Genomic DNA, 15,711 nt, shown 5'->3' with positions numbered 1-15,711 from the left:
AAAGCACACATGAAGAAATTGTATGCTCCTTGAATTGCCAAATATTACACCAATGGTAGTGCAAACTTTCAGTGTTTAAATCTTTTGTGCTTCTCTAAATCAATCAAAACTTTGAATTTTGTACTGAGGAATAATGTGGAAATTTGCGCTCAAGACAATTTTGAATTTGTGACTGGCTCACTACAGTCCAACGTGGTTGACATAATCTATGGCCTCATTTTTTATTTTTTATCTTTTTTATAGTGTGATTACGAGTGGGAACCTCATCTTCCCTTAATGCAACACTCTTCTCATTCTATTTTACATTTTTTGAAAAACTCGGCTGACAACTGCAGGCAAGAGAAGGAGAGGGAGAGAGCGAGTGAGAGACTCGAGCATGATGATGGCTTAGAGATGGAATTGAGGGGCCTCCGGGCTTCTGCTTGAAGTCGTCCTATGCAGGCTACTGTAATGATGGAGCTGGAGAACCAGCCAATACAAGGGGTTGCTATTAGAATACAGGCGAGGAATCAGAGAAATGACAACCCCATGCAAAGAGAGACAGAGAAGCTTCAAGATGATGATAGGCTCAGTGCACTAGTACAATTGTTTCTCCAAATTGGACATAGAGGGGAGTCCAAGATTCAAGTTAATCATGAAATTGTGGTTGTCTATGGCATTGATTGCTTTCAACACCTCAAGTCTCAAAAGATACAAAACCTGAAGGTTCTTGAAAAACTAAAGCTCCTTTCCAAGACTTGTGAAGATGTATTCAAGCATGCTTCTCAAGTATGCGAGCGGGTATAGCGGGCAGAGGCAGTGGACCAGTAGTGTGTGTGTGTGTGTTTCCATTGCATTAACTGCAGGCATTTTGTGTACATCTCAAATGTTGGAATTAGGGTTGCAGAGAAACACACACAGCTTGGAGAAGATGAAGGAAGCTCAAAGCACAGAATGGAGAGTGTGTTACTTAGTGTGTAATGGAAAGATAGATAGCCCTAGAGTAATGGGCGTATATACAATGCTCGGGGGAAAAAACCTCCTAAAGAGGGAAAAAATGCCCCGGCGGTCCTAGTGTGTTCACACACATCACTACCACATGTATATGGTAACAAATCCCCCCTAGAATGATGCGGTGAACGAGAGCTGGCACATGAGTAAAGGGAAGTGCCAAAGGAAAAAGACATGATCAGTCCAAAAAGGGGAGTAAGCCCAAAGCTTTGTGGAAAGCTTCAAGCTTCTCACGAGACAATGCCTTTGTGAAAAGATCTGCAAGGTTGTCCTGTGTTGGCACATAAACCAAGCTGATCTCTCCTACTGAGAGACTCTCCCTGACATAGTGGTAATGCACCTCAATGTGATTTGTGCGAGCATGAAAAACTGGGTTCCTCGCAACTGCCAATGCGCTCTGACTGTCAGTGTAGATAGTGTTGGCAGTGTCCTGTCCAACACCCAAATCAGCCACATAAGGCGTCTGAGCCATACACACTCAATCGTAGCTGTGAAGACTGCCCTGTACTCAGCCTCACAACTCGAAGTGGCCACAATAGGTTGCTTCTTGCTGATATACATGAACTGCCAAGCATGAAACAAAAACCACTTGTGGACACTCGCGTGTCGAAACAACCAGCCCAATCCGAGTCCGAAAAAGCATGTAAGTCTGGCGGCAATGATCCCCCCTTGGAATAAAACAAGCCAAGATGTAAAATGCCACTAAGGTAGCGGAAAATCCTCTTGACAGCCTGCCAATGCCTAGACCCTGGGCTATGCATAAATCTGCTGACGTGTGGGACTGCAAACTGAATATCCGGCCTCGTGTTGCATACATAAATGAGGCAGCCAACAACAGTTTGATAAAGAGTGACATCAACAGGATCTCCAGCATCATGTAGACTCAACTTCAAACCTGTTTCATGGGAGTGGTAATAGGTTTGCAATCCTCAAGTCCAAACTTACATAGCAATGCCTCTATGTAACTTTTTGGACACAAGGCAATACCACCATCACACTGCTTAAACTGTATACCCAAGTAATGATGCAACAGCCCCAAATCTTTTATCTTGAAAGTAGCATTCAAATCAGCCTTAAATTCAGCAATATGTCTCTCATTTGGTCCAGTGATCAACAAATCATCAACATAAAGAATCACAATGAGAAGTACATCACCCTCACGCTTTACATACAAGGTGCTTTCTGTTGGACTGTTACAAAAGCCTCGTTTAACCAAATGAGTTTCAGCTCTCTCATAGCAAGCATGAGGAGATTGCTTCAACCATACGAAGTCTTCTTACATTTGCACACTTTGTCCTCTTGTCCTTTTATGACAAAGCCGCGAGGCTGCGTTACATAAACTTCCTCAAATATGTCACCATTCAAGAAAGCAGTAACAATGTTTGATTGATGTACATCCCAACCAAAATGAGCTGCCAATGCACATAGAAAACACAAAGTAGTCTCTTCATAATCTATGACTTTTTGCTATGCATAACCCTTTGCAACAAGTCGAGCCTTATGGCGATCAATCTCACCAACCATCCGGCTTGCGTTTCAACTTGTAAACCCACTTCGTACCAATGGCCTTTTTGCCAGGAGGCAAATCACATAAAGTCCATGTGCCATTTTCTATGAGTGCATCATATTCTGATTGCATGGTAGCCATCCAATTTTCTGAATTCTGTGCTTCATGAAAAGACAGAGGCTCCTCAACATCATGTAAGCTAGACAAAGCCAAAGCATAACAATCTGATGCATAAGATGCATGGCGAGAGCCTGAACGAGTACAACTAGACAAAGGTGCATCCAATTTACTGTCACGCAAAGTGTGCACCAGCCATTTTGGCATACCTCTAGCCTGCTCATTTTCAGCCCTTTCCTCATCAAGTACATCATGTACATCTGCATCAGTAATAGGCTGATCTAGAACATTTTCAGAAACCCCCATAGGCTATACATTTGCCTCATTGGAACTTACATTTGTATTTCCACCACTGAAAAGAGGCAACAAAGTGTCATAAATGTCATGTGAGCTTACGTTACTGTCTCTAGTACATGACAGCAAGGGATGAACAGAATCTTCCACAAACACTACATCCCGAGAAACCAGAATACGTTTTGTTTGCAGATGATACAACCTGTAACCTTTGCTTTCATCACTATAACCAACAAAAATACATTTGAATGCCTTATCATCCAATTTTTTGCACTGGACTTGTGGCATCAAAGCATATGCCAAACAGCCAAAAACATGCATGTGCTCAATAGAAGGCTTTCTATCATTCCATGCTTCATATGGAGTAACACCATTTTGCTGAGGCATATAAGGAAATGTACATTGGTGTTTTATCCCACGACTATAGCCAAAAATGCAGTAAATTCATGAGACATATACTCCCCCCCTCGATCGGAACGGAGGGTGCCCATAGTGCATTTTGACACATTTTCAGTCATAGCCAGAAATTGTTTGAAGCTAATAAAAACTTTGGACTTCGCTTTAAGCGGAAATACCCATGTATGCCTGGAGTAATCATCAATGAAAGTCACGAAGTACAGGTAATTGCCCAAGGACGGAGTTTGCATGGGCCCACAAACATCACTATGCACAAGTTGCAACCTGAATGTGGCCCGAACTTAACCATCCTTTGGAAACTTAGAACGCAGCAAAGAGGTGGCAAAGAAGCAACCATATCAGATTTCTACAAATGCAACAAACCGGCAAAATTCAGATGACCAAAAGGTGCATGCCAAAGTTTTGCATTTGAAATAGCCCTTGAATCTGCAACAGCATTTGCAAAATTTTGTCCACATGTCATACAAAGTGAGCTTATACAGCCCACGGCACAAAAGGCCAGATGCAACAGTTTCATCACCAAACTGAGATCATGAACTGTACATCTTTCATCCACAAATTTGACTACAAGTCCAAGTCTAGCAAGTGCGGATACAGACAAGAGATTCTTCTTGATCCCAGTTACATAAAGTGCATCAACAAGTGTGAAAGAAATGCCATTAGCAGCAGTAAGCACAATGTTTCCAACTCCCTGAACTGGATAAGAGGAATTGTTAGCACAAGTGACTGAATTCCCATGAGGGACAGACTCGAGAGAGGTAAACAATTCACGATGTGAGGTAATGTGCTTTGTAGCACCACTGTCGAAATACCACACATGTGAATCTACAGCACAACTGACAAGCATGCATGATGAACAACAGGATTGTAAGTGCACTCTGCACTAAAAGCCCATTCTGCATCAACATCAGCATTACAGTCTCCTTTTACAGAAGACTCCACAATGGTTGCATTTTTAGTGGAACCAGCATTGCAGTGGAACCACCCTCTTTCTTCTTAGCCTCTTTGCCTTCAACTTAGGAGACTGCTTGATCAAGTGATCATTAGCTTTACAATAATGGCAATGCATCTTCTTTTTTCCCTTATCACCAGAATTGCCAGACTAAGTGCTGCCAGCAGAAGCATTAGAAACAATATTTTTGCCACTCGCAGCAGAACCATAAGAAGTGGCTGCATTGCTGTTACCACCCTTTCTTTGAGAAGCAATAAAAGCATGTTTAACTGCACACTGCCTAGTCCTGTTTTTTTTCAAAAGTGACTCTTGCAACAGCAATGCGCATAATGAATCGAACTTGACAACTTCAGGATTTCCTTGGGTCATAAGTCTCCTTAACATCCCAACGAGCTTGTTCTTTCGTAGGCAAAACAACACTAACAGCAGCAATCCTTGCAGCAAGACCTGCAACATCCTCAACATCGCCTACATCCTCAGAACCATGACGTACATCAATGCCCTGCACAATGTTCCAGACGCCCTTTGACACAAGAACATGTTGCATCATATAAGCCCACATAGGGTAGTTGTCCCCATCCAACCTATCCTCAACAACAAACATCTTGAACACATCTGTGTTGTTGTTGTCAGCCATGGTAAATGTTGCACCTGATGTGAAAACTGCCCAAAAATAGGAGAAACGGAGCGGGAACAACACGTGCTATATAGCACAAACCGTAGAAGACTATAAGGCACCTATTATGCAGAAAATGGCACTGACAGAAATTCTGCACAAAATGACGAAATAGCCTGTGCAGTACTGCCTGTAGTGGAAACGGAGGCCGAAATGAGCCCAAATTATGTGATGGGTGTTTCGAGGAATAAATGTAGCACATGTGACATCAAAAGATGTCTCAATAGCTTCCACCTTTCCAAGAAGGGTTGTTGATGTAGAAGTTTCTCTACTCGTATCTCACTGTGCTCAGTATGTGAGTGTCGTTTGGACCTTCTCCTTCACTTCACCAGACTTAAGTACTTAGACTTCGACTCTTTTGCTCACCTATACCAGCATGAGCGACACAACGTAAATATGCTCAACTCTTCCAGCTTGAGCAGTACCTAGAATAGCTAAGATGCTTAGACCAGAGAGAATATTACTTGAAGCTTTGGGACTAACACCTCACTCATTTTGTGGCTTAGCTACTCGACTCTGACTTGTATGACTTGTCGATTGCATGTTGACACTGCTTTGTGACAAGTTCTTCGGCTGTTGTAGTGGCTGCTGAGACATACTTCATGAAGTTTCATCGTTTTCCTATACCTTCTTCTCTTTGTAGTGCTCAGGCCTCTCGTCAGTCTTTTCTTCATGTGGATTATGGATTTTTTTTATTTTTTCTTAATAATAAACAAAGAAAATTTTAAAACAACTCAACAAAAGAAAAATCATTCAAATAGAAATCTAAATGCTATGTACACTATACACATGTCCCTAGGGGCTCATATATGGATTTTGTCCCCATACTCCTCTGTAACACTTACTATGAGGGCATATACTCTAAATTTCGTCAAAAAATTATCACAATAAAACGCAAAAATTCAATGCCTCTCTCAAAACATTGCCCTCTAATAGTCATAATGTTAGGTCCGCATTCAGAATGCCTCCCCCCTTCCTATTTGGAGTCATCCTTTACGACAGGGTATCGCAAACGGTATGTGTTGTGCTTGGGCAATTAAAAGTTGTGCCTATGCAGGCCTTGTAATGTAGCCCTATTATGCATACACAGTCAATGCATGGAAAAGATTTATGTTGTGCAAGATGCGGGTATAAACAATTTGCTTATTGGCATTTGTTGGCGAGGCTTCCTATTCTAAGCAATGTAATGGTCTTTGAAGCTCCTGTATCGTTGCTTGATTGAAGCGACTTGTTCTCTTCTAACTGTACTGTAATCGTAGGAAGAATTGTAAGAATTCAAGCGGCGATGCACTGACAGCAGTTTTGTTGTTCTTCTTTGGGACCCATTTCTTTGCAATTATTGGTTGTTTTGTTGCTGACGTTCGTTTGGGAACCCATACTTGCCCGTGCTTCGTTTGTGTTTGAAGAGTCTTCTTTGGGATCCACCTTTTTGTTGTGTGAGTCAACAATGGTCTTTGCTTTAGTCCTTGTACGCTTGGTTGGGGACGGGATTTAGGCTTTCAAAGTTGATACTGTGGTTGTTTTGGAGTCCAAATGAATTTCTGACTTTTTTGTGCTTGAATCAACTTCGTTGGAGCCCAAACCCGAGTTGTGAAAGCTTGCGACTTTGTGATATTCTTACCCGTTCGTGCACGCTTCCTTGTTTTTGTTTTGGTGTTGGATCTTGTGATTTTTCATTAGAGATCTTTGTCTTCTTGATCCATATCTGTTTTTGGCCAATCTGGGTTTTTGGTATCCAGAGTTGTCGAGCTTTTTGGCTTTGACTTGTTGTCCTGTTCTTTTGACCTGTCATGGTTGTTGCTGAAGGGGTTGGTGATAGTGATGGCCTGAGTAGATGATAGGGGATGTGGTAAGATTCATCACTATCGCTACTATCCTCAGCAAGGCTGACTTCTTGTACTTTCGCTTGATTTTTTGGCTGGTAGTTGAAAGTTACTGTCTGTTTGCTCGTGGGTGTTAGTTTCTTGGAGGACTTTTCTAGCCCATTGATTAGAGCATTGTTAGCTCGTTGCTCTGGTCGTATTCCTCCTAGCTGAGTCTTTGCATCCTTATTAGGAGCCATGTATGAGGATGCTTGTGGTGGCTGTGTCTTCACGGAGGACTTTGGAATCCACTTTTGATGCACTTTATTCGTGTAGCGATGACATTGATTCCCGGGTCATTGATCTTCTTGAAGCTCGAAGTGTTCTACAGAGTCATAGAACTCGTCGTCTTCTTCATCTTTTGATTCTCCACATTTCTTTGTTTTCTCCTTATTTTGAGATCTTGTTGATGTCTGGTTCTCTTTGTTTTCCTGGATTACACTCATTGCAAAATAAGGAACGACATCATAGCCATTTTCATCACAAAACTTTGTTGTGGGAGCATCCTCCACGGCGCACACGTCCAAAGTAGCCAAGATGTGTTCCCATCCAAAAGCCTCTAACTCTTCTTCAGGAAATGGTTCTGGGATATAGTCCCTATCCACTATAACCCGCTCTAGGATACATTCCTCACGTTTCAAGCTACCACATTGTGAAGCTCCACACATCCACAGTTCTTTAGGCTTACCTAACCAAGCTGGAAGTTCTGATCCTGCCACTGTGGCGGAATCAAACTCCTCAACTGGTGTTCTCGTCACATCCCTATAGCTATGGTCCCTCAAGTTTATCTTTGTTATGGTTTCCATATGTCTCAGGTATATATGGTCATAACCCCAATCTTGGACCATTTTCAATTGTCGCATGAATGGTCTTCCCAGAATGATGTAATAGTTGTTCTTCTTGCCAAAGTCAACCACAGCAAAAGTGTGTTCATATTCAATGCCACAAGAAGTAACAAGTACTTTAGGGGCTTTTCCTTGTGTCCGTCTGCAAGCTGCAGGGTCATTCGTGTGGATATCAAGGCAGGTTTTTTCCATTTTTTCCAAACCTCTTTGGTTGCAATGGCCACACCAGCTCCACTGTCAAGGATTGCCATGGTTTTTACACCATTGAATTCCACAGGAAGGGTGGTGTTTCCTTCTTCTCCCTCATAATACTCGCCTACCTTGTTTAATGGCATTGGCCTAGTATTTAGTTGAGGCATTTCAAGCTCTTTGATGCCTTCCTCGATTTGAGTGATTGGGGTTTTTACACCAAATTTCTCTAGACATTTACTTACATTAGCCTACATGTTTGGTCTTATTCTGAGCAGCTCGGCTAACATTATTGTACAGGTGACTGGGGTAGATAGAATATCTACTAGCCCCTTTGAGTCGATGGCCTTGTTGGGAGACAGTCTCTGTGATGGGACTGCAACCACATCTAACTTGGTCTCGTACTCTCCTATGTAGGACGGTAGTGTTCTTAGAGAATGGGGTTGACTATCCATAGATTGTACAGATCCTTTGTCGCCCCAATACGATCGCAAATCTAGATTCATTTGAGATCCAGTCTCAAATTCCTCTATTGGTGGTAGAAACACTCCTCGTTCATCACCAGTCTTGTCTACTCGTCTTCTTAGGTCATCGGCTTCATTGGCCTCTCTGACTTGTTTCCACAATTCGTCAAGACCATCTATCTCTTTACAATCCTCAGGTATAGCTTGGTGAAATCCCTCGGAAGAGTTATCCGTGGTATTCAGTACTATCCTTGAATCTAATGCTGGGTCTTTGAGGTTTGGTCTATGCTCATGACTAGAATCTGGCTCTTTTAGTTCCTGGTTTGGTGGGATTACTTGTGTAGGCATGACACGGATCACATCCTCAGGTTTTGCAACTGGTGGTTCTAGTAAAGCTTAGGCTGTTTGAATCATTTTCTGGCACATTTCAAACCTTTTCTTTTCTAGTTCCGCATAGGGATATGTCATCCACCTGTGTTCTTGGGTTTGGTTGTTCTTGAGACTCACATCATAGGCTTTCAAGAGGGCATCTAATGTCTCATTAACCTTTTCTACCAACACAGATCCTCCTGAACTAGCACTTCTCGGTTTCTCATCCGTGGATGGTTCTTTTAGAGGTTTAACCACCTGTGTAAGAGAAGGTGCCTCCTTTTCCTCATGTTCTTTTATCTTCTCCTCAGCTTCGGTAAGATTCTCAGCTAGGGATTTTTGCTCTCGTTCCCTGCGTGCTTTCATCCTAGTCTTTCTAGCTTTCCAACTATTTCATTTGCTCTTGGTTTTCTGACTAGGTGCGTCTGTCTTTGGTCCATCATCTGTCTTTGGACTCGTGTCACTTTCCGTGTTCTTTGTCTCTGGATTCCCATCAGCTTTCTTTTGAGCTTGTGCTCTCGTAACCACTTGAACTGGTACGACATTTTCATTTTCTGAGCTACTAGGTAGCTGAACAATCCCTAATACATTTGTCGTGATTTTCCTGATTTGGTTTGGGTTTTTCGGGCAATCGGGGATCAAGTGAGTGATGCCACACTCAAGACAATAGGCATTTACTTTAGTGATCTCCGTATGAGGACATTGTTTGACCAAGTGGTTGTCACGACTTTTGTGACAATCTGTCTCTGGCTAAGGAGATTCTTTTAGTATTTCCTCTTGGCTATAAGCAAGCTTTGACCTAGATAAGCCGTTATTTGCAATGAATCGCAATGTCCTTTCGTCCATTTCATACCTTCTTTCTTTTGACTGAAACCCAGGGGGTGGAGGTTGTACCGGCCTCACCACTCCATGTGTTTCTCTCACATTTTGTTGCTCCGAAGGGTAGTACTCACTTTGGTTGCTATACCACATTGTAGCTGGTACTGGTGTTGGTTTATTTGATGCTTCCATCATTGGCATGTATCTCATGTCTACCAGCATTCTAGCACCTGGGAGCGGAGGTTGTTGTCCTAAGACAAGCCGTGGCCTTAAAACTCCTACTGGTCCTGGCGCATTCCCCGTAATGTATCTAGGTGGAGTAGGTGCTTCTGCAACAGGTTGTACATACCTCTCCCTAGCATTTTCCATGCTATAATAGCACTCTTCCCCCATATGGTTCGTCCATTTTCTCTCAATTTCACACCACTTCGACTCTCCCGAATCAGACCTTACAAGAGGAATCAATCTCTTGACCAAGTCGTCGATAGCTTTTCTTGATCAATAGGTGCCGTTGGCTTGGCAATGGACTCACTTATCTATGAAACACTGTGCTGAGAGGATGTGTCATCTCCTTGACTCTTTAAGTCCTTTTCTTTGTATGCCTCACAGTTATCCACTAGATAAAGAGCTTCTTTGATCAACTCGTTTAGCATCATCCTCCTTATCATATGCAGATCCTTCTGAAGGCCCGCATGTCTCATTCCCTGGATAAAGATCAGCATCAGTCGTGCTTGCGTAGGTAATTCTACTCTCGGACAGAGCTTAACATATCTCTTGAGCCGAATGATGCTTTGCGTACTGATTCATCCTCTTTCTGTTTGAATCTCTTGAGCCGAATGATGCTTTGCGTACTGATTCATCCTCTTTCTGTTTGAATCTCTTGAGCCGAATGATGCTTTGCGTACTGATTCATCCTCTTTCTGTTTGAATCTATGGATTTGCGAGACCGTGTTGTGAGCAATGCCTTTTGGCGAGAATTCTTCAATAAACTCCTCAAACAGCTCATCTAGGGTCTCAAAATCCCATTTTTCCACCGAGTCGAACCATGTAGCTGCATCATCTTCTAGAGTCAATCCAAATCCAGCAAACTATGTCACAAAATCTGAAACTTCCTCTGCTCTAATCACTCTTCTAAAAGCCATTACGTGATCTCTCGGATCTTTATCTCCGAAGTATTTTATGTTTATCCATTTCTGGACTTGGGATGGTCTAACTCGTCCATTGTCTACAAGTCTAACCAGAGACTCTCCCAATCCTTCTCTCGTTATCGCTCTTGAAGGGAATCCTGGTGGCTCTCTTCTTGGAATTCCTATAGGAATTCTCGTGTTTGGTGGAGGCATTTGTGGTCCTTCATTGACCAAATATCCACCTCTTTCTAGTACAGTCTGTGGATTTGTGCTTTCTACAACTCTGTATTCTCGTCCATTCTTGTCGACAACTATAGATCTCCATTGACAGTCAACTCCGTATGTGTAGACATATAAGAGCTTGTAATCCGTTATCTCTTCTAGGTATGGATCTGAGCACCTATAAAGATTGACCTCATTGTCATCAATGTATCTATATAGTCCTTCACTCTCATGACCAATCATCCAAACTCTCTCAACAAGATGGATCTTTATCAATTGCAAGTTTGGAAGATCCATTGTGGGAGGATATTCCTTTATCGTCGGGATCTCCAAGCTTGTGTAAGCTGCGTTTGAATCTAGGGTAGACATGATTTCTGGGCTTAAGAGCTTTTACTTGGTTCAAGTAGACTTAGTCCACTGTGTTCAAGTGCTTTGGTTAGGGAAAAGTCGAAACTATGTCCAAAACCGCAACCGTTTCGTCACAATTCTCGCAAATTGTCGCTTTTAGACACCCCTAACTTGCGGATGAATTTTGAGGCCTCAAAACGACGTTTTTTTCAGATGTGAACTAAATGATTACCATCGGCATACATTTAGTTCATGTTTTGCTCTAAGATCTGTAGAGCCACTCTCAGGCTTCGTTTTGATATAAAAACTTTTCCGATCCGATATCGTTTGTGAAAGTTATGGCCAAAATAGTGAAATGCAGTTTAGACTGGTCAAAATGAGTCCAAATTCACTTTTGAAAGAAGATTTGGGATCTCTGTGACACTGTGAATACTCCTGTATGGTCAAAAGTATAGTTGGACCCTAAAACTGGCCTAGAGACATCCTACGCGTAGGATGTCTATATGCTCAGAATTTAACAAAATTTGATCCAGAGACTCCCCTTAAGTCTAGCAACACAATGGTATGCTCAGAATTTCATTTGGACCTAAAAATGGCCTTGAGACATCCTACGCATAGGATGTCTTTTTGCTCAGAATGACTTGAAGTTTTCACCCCAGCTTCTCCTTGATGTGTTGATCACAGTGGTGTGCTCATAGGTTGGTTTGGAGTCCTAAATCAAGCTGGAGACATCCTACGCGTAGGATGTCTAACTGCTCAGATTTTGTCCAAACTTGATCCCAAGATTCTCCTAGTGCTCAGCAACCCAATGGTATGCTTAAAATTGAATTTGGATGCCAATAGGTCAAGATTTAGGCTGCAAGAGCTTCTAGTGCACTCCAAGAGTAGGATGTCTGACAATTCTTGTCTTTGCTTTGTAAATAGGCCAAACAAGGTCCAAATTCACTTTTGAAAAAAGATCTAGAATCCTTGAGACACTTAGAACCTCCCTATATGGCCAAAGTAGAATTTTGACCACTTTATGACCCTGGAGACATCCTACGCGTAGGATGTCTTTTTGCTCCGTTTCAACTCAAACTTGCACTGTAGCTTCCCCTTGATGTGCTAAACTCACAGCTATTTTTACTTTTTGATTCTGACACCTATAGGTTGGTCAAATGATCAAGAATCTGTTTCAAAAGCCTGATGTCTGTTCTGATGAATTCCGAAGTCAAATCAACTCCAAATTGGACCAAAATTGACTAGGAGGCTTGCCTAAGGCTATACAACACCCTACTATGTCCACAGTTTGAATTTGGTCTCTAAATCATGCCTTAGACATCCTACGCGATGTCTAACTGCTCAGAATTGCCCCAAATTTGAATCACAGACTCTCCTTAAGGTGCTGATCACTGTGGTATGCTCAGAGGTTGATTTGGAGTGCTAAATCATGGTGAAGACATCCTACGCGTAGGATGTCTGTGCTTAGAATTGCCCCAAACTTGAGCCACAGCTTCCCCTTGATGTCAGCAACCCAATGCTATGCTTAGATTTGAGTTTGGATGTCAAAAGACCCCAAAACTAGCTATTCTTGCCTTTTTCAGTAAAAAATGCTCAAGTCTGCTTAAAACCCAATTTTCTCACCCAAATGAGCTGAAAACTCTCACATGCACTCAAAACATCATGTATAACATGCACATGAAGGTCTCAAAATTAGGCCTTGGACACAATTTGGGTAGGATGTCTGGCAATGTTCGTCTTTTGGTCTTATCCTGTCAAGATTGGTCAAGTTCCCCTTTCTAGGTGAAAATAGGGTAAAACCTACCTTCTGAACACACTGGTCTACTCAGAATTTCAAAATTTCCACCAGATCACCCTGTAGACATCCTACGCATAGGATGTCTACTGATGAAATTTTTGGCAGAATTCATCCACAGGCATCCCCAAGTCTTGAGCACTACTTTTCAAGCATTCCTACCAACTTTTATGCAAAATTGTGCTCAGAATCTTAAGTTTCTTGTTTTCACGTTTTTGACACTCCGTCTTTGGTCTTTTGGGTGTCAAGAGTTGGTCAAAACTCTAGTTTCAATGTATTCTTAGGGTAAACCCCCCCTTCTGAACACACTGGTGCAGTCAGAATTTCCAAATTTGGTCTCCAAAACCCCCTTGAGACATCCTACGCGTAGGATGTCTATGTTTACAGAATTGAAGGTTTTCTTCACAGAACCCTTGCAAATGTTCATTTATATACACAACATCAGTCAGTCATACAAAAATAAACTCAAAAGCTTGTTTAATGCATTTTTACCCTCAAAAGCACACTTTTCCGTGATTTCAAATGCAATCAAGCACTTTAGCAAATAATTCACTGATGAATGGCTCTAGATCAGAATCGGATCACTTACCTAAAGCTACTCCTACAAAACCTACTTAGGTCCTTGTGTCCCCGGCAGCGGCGCCAATGTTGCGGAAGCAACTCACACACTCATGAAGTGCATGCAAACACTACCTAGATCAACATAATGTCAATCGAGGACACAGATGATACGATAGGCACACAGAGGAAATCTCTTTGGCTTGTCAGGCTGAGACCATCCTACACATACAACACTCTGGAAGGCCAACTATACCACAATCAAGAACCTCACTACTCTCAACTACACCACCTAGCCACATACACACATACGGAAGGTAACTCACCTAATCATGCCAGATTCGTACGAAACATAAGGAACACCATCCCCACACTAGGATAAACCTGTCCCTAAGCTTCTACACTCAAAACCCTCACTCTAAACCCATATGCGGAAAACGCGTAGGATGACAGAGCAGAATTTTGAAAGTGCGCGAAACTGAAATTTATGAGTACCTATGCGTAGCTTATGTCGCCACAATTCTATAGACTACTAGCACGCAGAAAACAAACATCGTTTGATACACTTACGGCCGGCCACAAATAGCTCGTAGATGCGTCGGCGTGTGTGCTTCGTCTCGCGTGGAATGCTTGGCGTTGTCACGTAGCTCTCCTCGAGCCTACAACAATGGTGCAGTCGGATCTCCAATGTGTTGAGCGAGCCGGGCGTAGCTAGAGGATAAAGCTCACGCTCACTCTCTTTCTCTCTCACAAAGAGTAACGGCAGCGCTAAAGTTTTGATTATGATAAAAAGTCCTTTTTACAAAATGACCTAGGTACCTTATATACTAAGGTTACCTTAGGTTTAACCAAAAATGGGGTTGAAAGGGTCAAATAGCTTTGTATTTACAATCTGGAAGTGCCATTGCACCCCGGCTTCTAAAACTAGAATAACTACTCATTACAAATGACGTTTATGGCCATAATCCGCAGCATTTCATAACTCGCAAAAGATAAGACTTTGGTACGAAACTTGAGTTATGTTGTGTTGTTGACCCAGCGGTCAACACTAAGTTAGCAAAAAGGTAGTATGGTCCCTTCCAGATTCTTAGACCAATCAATGAGATGGCCTATAAACTTAAGTTGCCCAGTCATTGGCTCATACACAATGCTTTTTATGTGAGCCTACTAAAGCCTTACAAAGGAGAGCCACCTCAAGAAACAACTATTGAAGACCCACTGGAGATTGAGGACCAAGAAGAGGTGTTGCAGCCTGAGCCCATTCTCCAACATGAAGACAAGGTATTGAGAGGCAGTAAGGTAAGATTATCCGACGATATCTTATTAAATTTAAGAACTATCCTTTTGAAGATGCTAGATGGATGCAAGGCATACAATTAAAAAATAACCTAAACCTTGTCAATGCTTACAATGCTTCCCTAGAGTAAGCAAATGTACAAATGTTTAAAAAATGAACAAAGTTTTTGTCTTATAAGACTCTCTTTTTCTTTATTGTGCACAAATGTTAAGTAGTATGCATGCTTAGAATCAAGTTTGCGGAGACGACGTCTCCCAAACACCAAGTAGAGCTTGTCACTCTACTATGGAAGATTGATAGGACTAATGCGCAAACATGCTTGCAATAGCTTAGGCTCTCAAGCAGCAAATGGATTAGTCATCCAATCTGGAACGATGTCGTAGGGTAAGATAGGGATCCTCTACCCGCTAGAACAAGGACTAATGAATAGGCTTTATCTTGTCTACCCCCTAGTCGAGGACAACTATGATTTCAAGAGAGAGGTAATGTCATAATAACTAATATCTAATTCTCCTAAATGATTTTCTCATGTTAAACCGATCATTTAATATGGGGAAGTACCAGGGAAGAAAAAGCTAGAATATTGGTTAAGCTGGCAGACCGGTCACAGTAGGGATCCAAAGAGGGGGGGGGGGGGGGGGGGGGGGGGCATCTGCAAAAGAGTAACGTGCAAACAATGGACTTCAAAGACCCTAAGGTTCAGCCCATTAAGACTTTCAAAATACCAAGGTTCCAAATTCAAAGGTTGTGTCCAATGGTCCAACCCTAGGTAAAATTGGATGCTTGTGGGAAGATTCAAAAGTCTTCCACATCCCTATCTTGATGGGGGCGAGCCCTTTTAGTAGGGGATGAGAGAGAAACAC

Source organism: Adiantum capillus-veneris, chromosome 16 (genome assembly GCF_014529385.1).
Source record: "Adiantum capillus-veneris isolate H3 chromosome 16, ASM1452938v2, whole genome shotgun sequence".
Classification (NCBI taxonomy): Eukaryota; Viridiplantae; Streptophyta; class Polypodiopsida; order Polypodiales; family Pteridaceae; genus Adiantum; species Adiantum capillus-veneris.
The sequence above is the reverse complement of the archived record's forward strand: the minus strand, read 5'-3'. Positions refer to the sequence as shown.